The 9,141-nt window shown below is 40.0% G+C and overlaps 1 protein-coding gene across 7 annotated transcripts in view; it reads right to left on the reverse strand.

The window, feature by feature from the left end:
- Positions 1–9,141, reverse strand: part of smtnb (smoothelin b) — an 89,048-nt gene that overhangs the window by 44,684 nt on the left and 35,223 nt on the right. The window contains exon 1 of one of the 7 annotated variants that reach the window (XM_023796067.2): positions 4,619–4,738. The exons of the other annotated variants lie outside the window; for them this stretch is intronic. The gene's annotated coding sequence lies outside the window, so the exon portion shown is untranslated. Of the gene's footprint in view, positions 1–4,618; positions 4,739–9,141 lie in introns of those variants that run through there. 7 annotated transcript variants of the gene reach the window in all.

Consider the following 9,141-nt stretch of genomic DNA (forward strand, 5'->3'; position numbering starts at 1 on the left):
AGGGCGAGGCGACCGTCACAGTGATTCACAAAAAACCGGCAGAACTTCCATAAAGCAGTTGTTTTGCTGTGCTACGACCATTTATGACAGCTGCGTTTCCGGTGTTCCGGGCAATTCAGTTTCCCTATGTTTCCCCTGTCGCGCGCTGATTTGTACACGGTTTCGCTGTTGTTTTCATGTCTTTTTACGAAGCTCTTGAGGTAAACAAGCCACATATTTTAAAACATCACATGTTTTTTGTTTTTACTGATAATAAATGAAAGTATTTAATTCGCTGGATAGAGATATTTCTTGATGAAAACGGTATAGTATTTCTTATAAGACTATATTATGCGTGACGAACTACTGTATTCGCATGTAATACTGTACCTGAGTGATTTTCAGACATATTTGCCTAAATATTAGGAGAAACATTATTTCCTGACATCCAGGATATTTGGTTCCCCCCTGTTAAAACAGGTATACAGCAACTCTGGGCCTTGGTACTAATAACAATACAGTATTCACATGTAATAATGTACTTGAGTGATTTTCAGACATTTCACATACCTCTTTGATTTAATATTAGGGGAAACATTATTTCCCGATAGACAGGGGAAACATAGGGAAACTGAATTGCCCGGAACACCTGTTCGGATCCAAACTAGCTTCGCAACCTCTGTTTTCTTCCGACGAAGAATAAAAAATATCGAACGTTTTATCGAACACATTTTTATTGATATCGATCACGTGTCTATCGCGATACATATCATAATCGTTTTATCGCCCAGCCCTATTATGAACTGCACTTCACACCACTTAACATTTCCCATTCTTTTTGAAGGTCACTTGAGGTCATCCTCCGATTTATGAGGCACTGCCAGATAAGTTCACGGTCATCTCTGGCATTAGGAAGTTGCTTCTGCCCTCTGCCTGGCTGTTTTTTGGTAATTGCTAGTGTCTCCTGCTTCACCTTGTTCTCGTGTACTGCTGCCTTAGAAACTCTGAGCCTGCCTCTCAGTGTAGCGTTCTGCCAGAAGGACAGAGATTAAACCAGGATTTAAAAATGCAGATTTTCTTTAAATATACACTCACCTAAAGGATTATTAGGAACACCTGTTCAATTTCTCATTAATGCAATTATCTAATCAACCAATCACATGGCAGTTGCTTCAATGCATTTAGGGGTGTGGTCCTGGTCAAGACAATCTCCTGAACTCCAAACTGAATGTCAGAATGGGAAAGAAAGCTGATTTAAGCAATTTTGAGCGTGGCATGGTTGTTGGTGCCAGACGGGCCGGTCTGAGTATTTCACAATCTGCTCAGTTACTAGGATTTTCACGCACAACCATTTCTAGGGTTTACAAAGAATGGTGTGCAAAGGGAAAAACATCCAGTATGCGGCAGTCACTGTGGGCGAAAATGCCTTGTTGATGCTAGAGGTCAGAGGAGAATGGGTCGGCTGATTCAAGCTGATAGAAGAGCAACTTTGACTGAAATAACCACTCGTTACAACCGAGGTATGCAGCAAAGCATTTGTGAAGCCATAACACGCATAACCTTGAGGCGGATGGGCTACAACAGCAGAAGACCCCACCGGGTACCACTCATCTCCACTACAAATAGGAAAAAGAGGCTACAATTTGCACGAGCTCACCAAAATTGGACAGTTGAAGACTGGAAAAATGTTGCCTGGTCTGATGAGTCTCGATTTCTGTTGAGACATTCAAATGGTAGTCAGAATTTGGCGTAAACAGAATGAGAACGTGGATCCATCATGCCTTGTTACCACTGTGCAGGCTGGTGGTGGTGGTGTAATGGTGTGGGGGATGTTTTCTTGGCACACTTTAGGCCCCTTAGTGCCAATTGGGCATCGTTTAAATGCCACGGCCTACCTGAGCATTGTTTCTGACCATGTCCATCCCTTTATGACCACCATGTACCCATCCTCTGATGGCTACTTCCAGCAGGATAATGCACCATGTCACAAAGCTCGAATCATTTCAAATTGGTTTCTTGAACATGACAATGAGTTCACTGTACTAAAATGGCCCCCACAGTCACCAGATCTCAACCCAATAGAGCATCTTTGGGATGTGGTGGAACGGGAGCTTCGTGCCCTGGATGTGCATCCCACAAATCTCCATCAACTGCAAGATGCTATCCTATCAATATGGGCCAACATATCTAAAGAATGCTTTCAGCACCTTGTTGAATCAATGCCACGTAGAATTAAGGCAGTTCTGAAGGCGAAAGGGGGTCAAACACTGTATTAGTATGGTGTTCCTAACAATCCTTTAGGTGAGTGTAGAATGGTCTCAGTTTTTTCCAGAGCTGTATGTCTGAGGCGGTCAATCCCAACACCTCAGACCCATTACTCAAATCATTACTTTGATTATAATTATTTATTACAAAAAAATATATTTTGGAAAGTCACTTGAATGTGCTCAATGTTACCATACCATTAGCTTTGATGACATGTGGCTACAGTTCACAAATTTGCAAAATCGTATGCTAAACCTCAGTCCTGTTACTTTCAATCTTGTTATTCACTTAAAGCAGCGGTGGCCAATCTTATCCGCAAAGGGCCAGCGTGTATGCAGGTTTCTGGGATAACCTTTAGGTCAGCTGCCAGGTGTGAGGACTTTTCAGTCAATCAGTCCTCTAATTAGTAATCTAATTAGGGAGCTGCGGCGAAAACCCACATACACACCAGCCCTTTGTGGATAAGATTGGCCACCCCAGACTTAAAGAGTAACAGGACTGAAAAACAGCATGAGTGAAAAGACTGGATATAATAACCAATTTACTGAAGGTGTTGGCATTAAAAATCAATTTTACAATGTGAAAAATTATTTTCAGGGAGCCAACCCATCACTAGTGCTGCAGAGAAGCAGCACAGCGACATGATGCTGATCCAGAGTGGAGGGAGAAATACCTAGACAGAAAAAGTCAGAAATACAGGCAGGACCTAGCATCAGGTAGAAAAAAAGACAATAAATGAAACTAGAGTAAAAAGTTCAGACAGAAGAAAAAAATGGAGGAAGACTAGGCGGACCCATTCAAAGACAAACCACAAGGTCAAGTCTGTAGCAGTAAAAAGCTGGAAACTTAAAATTTAAGTCTCTTGACAACTTTTTGTTTCTTTCTCACACATTTCTATTTGCTCTGTACTCATACTTGTTACTGCTTTTAAATAATGTTAGAGCATTTATCTCAGTTATGATTCATCATGTATGAAATGGTTTAATAAATCACATGATGATTTATTGATAACACGGAGATTAGGATTCCATAAAAAAAAATTAAATGGATTTTTTTTTCAGAAAAGTTTACATGCAAGTTTAAGATTTTTCTTAACCATGAATTTCTTTTGAACATGTAACTATTTTTTTTAAATACACACCGTTTGAGGGGAATGCAAAAGAGCTAGTTGGCATGATTTTCAAATGATATTTAAACAATTGCATAAGGTTTGGGTAACAGGACTGAGGAAAATGCAACCATCGTCCAATTTAAAAACCATCTAAAAAATAAAATAAGTTGCCTGAAATTGACCAATGCACATATTGAATAGCTAAATGTGTGTCATTGGATTTGGCGTTGAAAATATGAATCATGACATGCAAATGGAACCCATTTGATGGAATCACCCATAAACAAAAGCCAAAAACATGATATAAAGACCCAAAAAATATAAACTACAAAAGACGACTTAGTCATGGTGAAAATGTTAATGGTCAAAAAAACTATAAAATATGGCCTCAGGGAGCACAAGTAGACAAGCAAACAACAGACCTGAACTCAAACTGAAACCAGCTAGAGACACAAATTGAACAGAATCATGATACAGCCAAGTAAAGAAATGTCCAAACATTCAGTGGCCACATGCAGTTCGATGGTAATATTAAGCCCATCATTCATCTTACTTCAAACACCCTTTAAATATTTCTTGCATGCTGACATCACCTCTTACAGCCCCTTAAGGTCATGCACGGGAAAGATGGGAAATACAAACACCAGGGAAGCATGCATTTTCCTTGGCTGATCCCGATTAGTGGCCAATTCTGATTTTTTTTTTTAGTATAACAATAATTAGGAGAATCAACATTTTTAATGCTTCTTTAATGAACTTAACTTTCTACAAGCAAAATATTTCAAACAAGTTTCAATAAATAAATTAAAAAATGCTCTACAAGTGTCGACTTTATCTGGTTCCAAACCTTACTGGGGTAAGCCTAGCATCATGTCCTGCCTAAACAGGGGCGGCTCCAGAGAATTTCCACTGCTGGCGTTACGGGGTAGCTTGGCCTTTTAGGGTGCTGTGAAATTTACGTTTCCTGGTGATGTGTTATCGACGTTTTTTATTACAACACGTATACACACATGTATGCTTACACGTCATGGTAGGCATGAACAACAAACCTACAAACGATCTCTGACAATGAAACCACACAAAAATCTACTTGCTCAATACAAACAGAAACGGAAGCACAGTGAATCATTAACATAGCAGCGGGAAAAGTATTTGAAACGAGTCACCAGGAATCAGCAGTATTCCATTCTAGACTTAAAACAGTCTCAAGTCCCAAATAATTAAACTCAAAATGAGCTAGAGATTGGAAAATCTTTCACTTACTATTAGATGTCTTCATAACAGCACAATGCGCCTGCTGTTGTGGTTTAGTGAAAAAGCATCAATGGGCACGTTCGATTTCAAGCAGCCGCTTACAGTGCTGACTTAAAGCAATGCATTCTGGTCCTGACGCAATGCATCATGGTTAGATTTTTTTGTCCGATTTTTTTTTTAATAATGAACAATATTACAACATATCAACAAAGGAACTGTCATGCAATACATAAAACAGTAACGAAGACAGGGATGAGAAGAGAGAGAAAAAAATACCCAAGAAAAACAAATTCTTCCACAATTTTACAAGTTTTGACGACTTTTTTGTTTTTACACTTAACTAAAATTGTGCCATACTGCTTAATTTCATTAAAAAAATGGAAAAAGTTTAGATCTTTTTTCTTATGAATGTGGAATTTTCCATATGCAATAAATAACTGAATCACATAAATAATGTCTGCTCTTAACACCTCATTTTTAAAATAAATAAAAACGTCAAACATTTCAATTGTCACTTTACTTCCAATTTTTCTGCTAATAAAATTAGATCAATCTATCCAAAACATTATTGTATAGATCAGGGATGGCCAATCTTATCCGCAAAGGGCCGCTGTGTATGCGGGTTTTCGCTGCAACTCTCTAATTAGATTACTAATTAGAGGATTGATTGGCTGAAGAGTCCTCACACCTGGGTTTGAACAGCTGACCTACAGGTTATCCCAAAAACCTGCATACACACCGGCCTTTTGCGGGTAAGATTGGCCTAGATGCATTTAAAAAAGAAATTAATAGTAGATTCTGTTTCCATCCCACAAAAATCACAATTGCATTGTACTCTGTACATGACAATAAAAACTTTGAATCCTTGAAATACGTGTATTTGATCTTTTTCCTGGCAGCTATCTTTTTACACAGGGCCACTATACACAATAGTTTATTTTTTTCCACTGCTAACAGTTTGGATCAGCAGTTGGTTATTGAAAAAGAAGTCATGTGCATGCAGGTGATATTTGTATAAATTTATCTACACCCTTCTGGTAGTGTGGCCATTGCAGTCAGATCTCGCAGACTACGAGGAGTAGAAGTTGTCCGACTTGGCTGCAGTCAGTTTATACTCCACCCCTGGAGCCGCCGGCAGATCTCGCTCCACGTCACGTCAACTACAGACAGATCTAAGCCCAAGTCGAACGCACCCAATGATTTTTTTTACTATCCAGAGCTCTTGTTATTTGATGGTTAATCGCCAAAAGTGCCAGGTTGCTGGTTCGACAGTCCTCACTGCTATTCCTCAGGTAGTTTTTTTATACGATGCAGACAAGAAAAACTGCGCTCACAATTCTGTTATATTAGGTTACTGGCACGCTGTCTCTTTCACACAGAACGTAAAAAAGTACATAAGGTCAAACGTTAAATACGCTCTCCGCCCATTGGCTGATCAGCTCATTTTTTTAGGTGACGTTATCTTTTCCCATTTATAAATGTTTATTTCTTAATTGGTCAAACATAGTATCCACGCAATAGAAATGTAAAATTAAAAATTGTCATAAAAAATATATTTTGGGGGTGCTATGCGGCGCTGTAGCAGATTAAGATGTCTGCTTAATCCTCTTGTCTCCTCCCTGGCTTGGTTTTAACAAGCCACGCCTGCTGTGCGTTTAGTCTTACCTCTCGTTTCTGCCCTTGTATTAATCACTCCCAGCTGCCTCCTGTTTGCTCCCTAGTTAGTCTTGTATTTAATTGCTTCCCAGTTCAACCGTCCCCAGCTCCATCAACGCTGCTACCTTGAGCGTGCGTGCGAGCGAGCGAGAGTGACGCGTCATTCCCTGCCATCCTCTGTAGCCCCTTGTTTGGATCCATCGTAATGCTGTTTATTTTCTGTTTTGTTTTGTAATCCAAAAAACCCCCTTTTCTTTGAAACCTTGCCTGTTCCCACATCCTCCATTCCCCCCTAGATACACCTAGTTCCTCCATGGACAACTTTTTGTTCACGTTCTACACAATGCGAATTTAACACTGCTTGTAGCATTAGAATAATAACCTTAATTATTGCCGCACACCTCTGGGACATTGGTTTGAGTCGCCTCCTGCATTGCATATGTGTGGAGTTTACATGTTCTCCCTGTGTTGTTGTGGAGTTTCCTCTGGGTAATTGTATGTAGCTATGCATGTGTGAGTGTGCCCTGTGATATGTTGCCGATCCATTCTGGGTTGTTCCCTGCCTTGCGCCTGTAGCCTCCAGGATAGGCTCCAGACCCCCCACAATAAGCAGGTACTCAGAAAATGGATGGAATAAAGTATGTAAAATACAGCAACTCATAGCAAACATGCTTTTTTCAAGAAAAGTTTTTAGTATAAATGAACATTAATCACTTCTGTATAGTACTGGGTGGTGTACCGTTTCATCCAACATACCTTTTTTAATTTCCAGAACTGTATGAATTTTTCCATATACCATCATACCATAGCATAGCTGAAACAACAGCTGTAATGCTTCAATAGGCAGGAAACTACATAAAATTGTTCACCGGTGTAAGTGCTATGGAGCTCTCTGCATTGAGAGGGGACCCAGTTAACAGTAACACTTTACTTGATGGGGCACAAATAAAACAGTATTACACTATTACTTATGTATTAATTAACCACAAACTAAGTCTTATTTACATACTGATCTCATGTTAATTCATCATTAATGAATCGTGACATGTTTTATTAAACAATTACTATATTTGTTATATCTGTTCATTCTATAAACCTATGTGAACTACCGAAGGAACAAGTCAAGAATAACACAAATGAAAAACGGGTCTCATGTTTGTTCATCATTAATGAATCTTTTATCTCAAGTAGTTATTATACACTCACCTAAAGGATTATTAGGAACACCATACTATTACGGTGTTTGACCCTTTCGCCTTCAGAACTGCCTTAATTCTACGTGGCATTGATTCAACAAGGTGCTGAAAGCATTCTTTAGAAATGTTGGCCCATATTGATAGGATAGCATCTTGCAGTTGATGGAGATTTGTGGGATGCATACCCAGGGCACGAAGCTCCCGTTCCACCACATCCCAAAGATGCTCTATTGGGTTGAGATCTGGTGACTGTGGGGACCATTTTAGTACAGTGAACTCATTGTCATGTTCAAGAAACCAATTTGAAATGATTCGAGCTTTGTGACATGGTGCATTATCCTGCTGGAAGTAGCCATCAGAGGATGGGTACATGGTGGTCATAAAGAGATGGACATGGTCAGAAACAATGCTCAGGTAGGCCGTGGCATTTAAACGATGCCCAATTGGCACTAAGCGGCCTAAAGTGTGCCAAGAAAACATCCCCCACACCATTACACCACCACCACCAGCCTGCACAGTGGTAACAAGGCATGATGGATCCATGTTCTCATTCTGTTTACGCCAAATTCTGACTCTACCATTTGAATGTCTCAACAGAAATCGAGACTCATCAGACCAGGCAACATTTTTCCAGTCTTCAACTGTCCAATTTTGGTGAGCTTGTGCAAATTGTAGCCTCTTTTTCCTATTTGTAGTGGAGATGAGTGGTACCCGGTGGGGTCTTCTGCTGTTGTAGCCCATCCGCCTCAAGGTTGTGCGTGTTGTGGCTTCACAAATGCTTTGCTGCATACCTCGGTTGTAATGAGTGGTTTTTACAGTCAAAGTTGCTCTTCTATCAGCTTGAATCAGTCGGCCCATTCTCCTCTGACCTCTAGCATCAACAAGGCATTTTCGCCCACAGGACTGCCGCATACTGGATGTTTTTCCCTTTGCACACCATTCTTTGTAAACCCTAGAAATGGTTGTGCGTGAAAATCCCAGTAACTGAGCAGATTGTGAAATACTCAGACCAGCCCGTCTGGCACCAACAACCATGCCATGCTCAAAATTGCTTAAATCACCTTTCTTTCCCATTCTGACATTCAGTTTGGAGTTCAGGAGATTGTCTTGACCAGGACCACACCCCTAAATGCATTGAAGCAACTGCCATGTGATTGCTTGATTAGATAATTGCATTAATGAGAAATTGAATAGGTGTTCTTAATAATCCTTTAGGTGAGTGTATTTTACTATATTAATTTTGTAAACCTTTGGGAACTACTGAAAGAGCTGCAAAGGAACAACTAAGGAACTACGGAAGGAACAAGTAATGTATAACACAAGCAGGAGACAGCACGTGGCAGCACGTCTGCGGGTCCTTGACCAAGGCCTTTGACCCCCAGCTCCCTGGACACCGCAACAGGTGGCTGCCATTCACAGCCAGCTTACTCTACAAAGAGCAAGTTGGGGGAGGCATAAAGACAATTTCAATGAAATCAATTATTATTAAGTGAAATACTGTTGTCATGTTTGTTCATTAATGAATCAGGACGCATCTTATCTCAAGTAGCGACTATATTTATTCATGAACCATGCATGATTTCTACTTCAGTATAGGGCTGTGCGATATAGCATAAAATTCATATTGCAGTATAATTTGAACCATAGAAGATAGACAGTATACAGTATATTGCGGTATAT

This window comes from Paramormyrops kingsleyae, chromosome 2 (assembly GCF_048594095.1).
Source record: "Paramormyrops kingsleyae isolate MSU_618 chromosome 2, PKINGS_0.4, whole genome shotgun sequence".
In the NCBI taxonomy this organism is placed as follows: domain Eukaryota; kingdom Metazoa; phylum Chordata; class Actinopteri; order Osteoglossiformes; family Mormyridae; genus Paramormyrops; species Paramormyrops kingsleyae.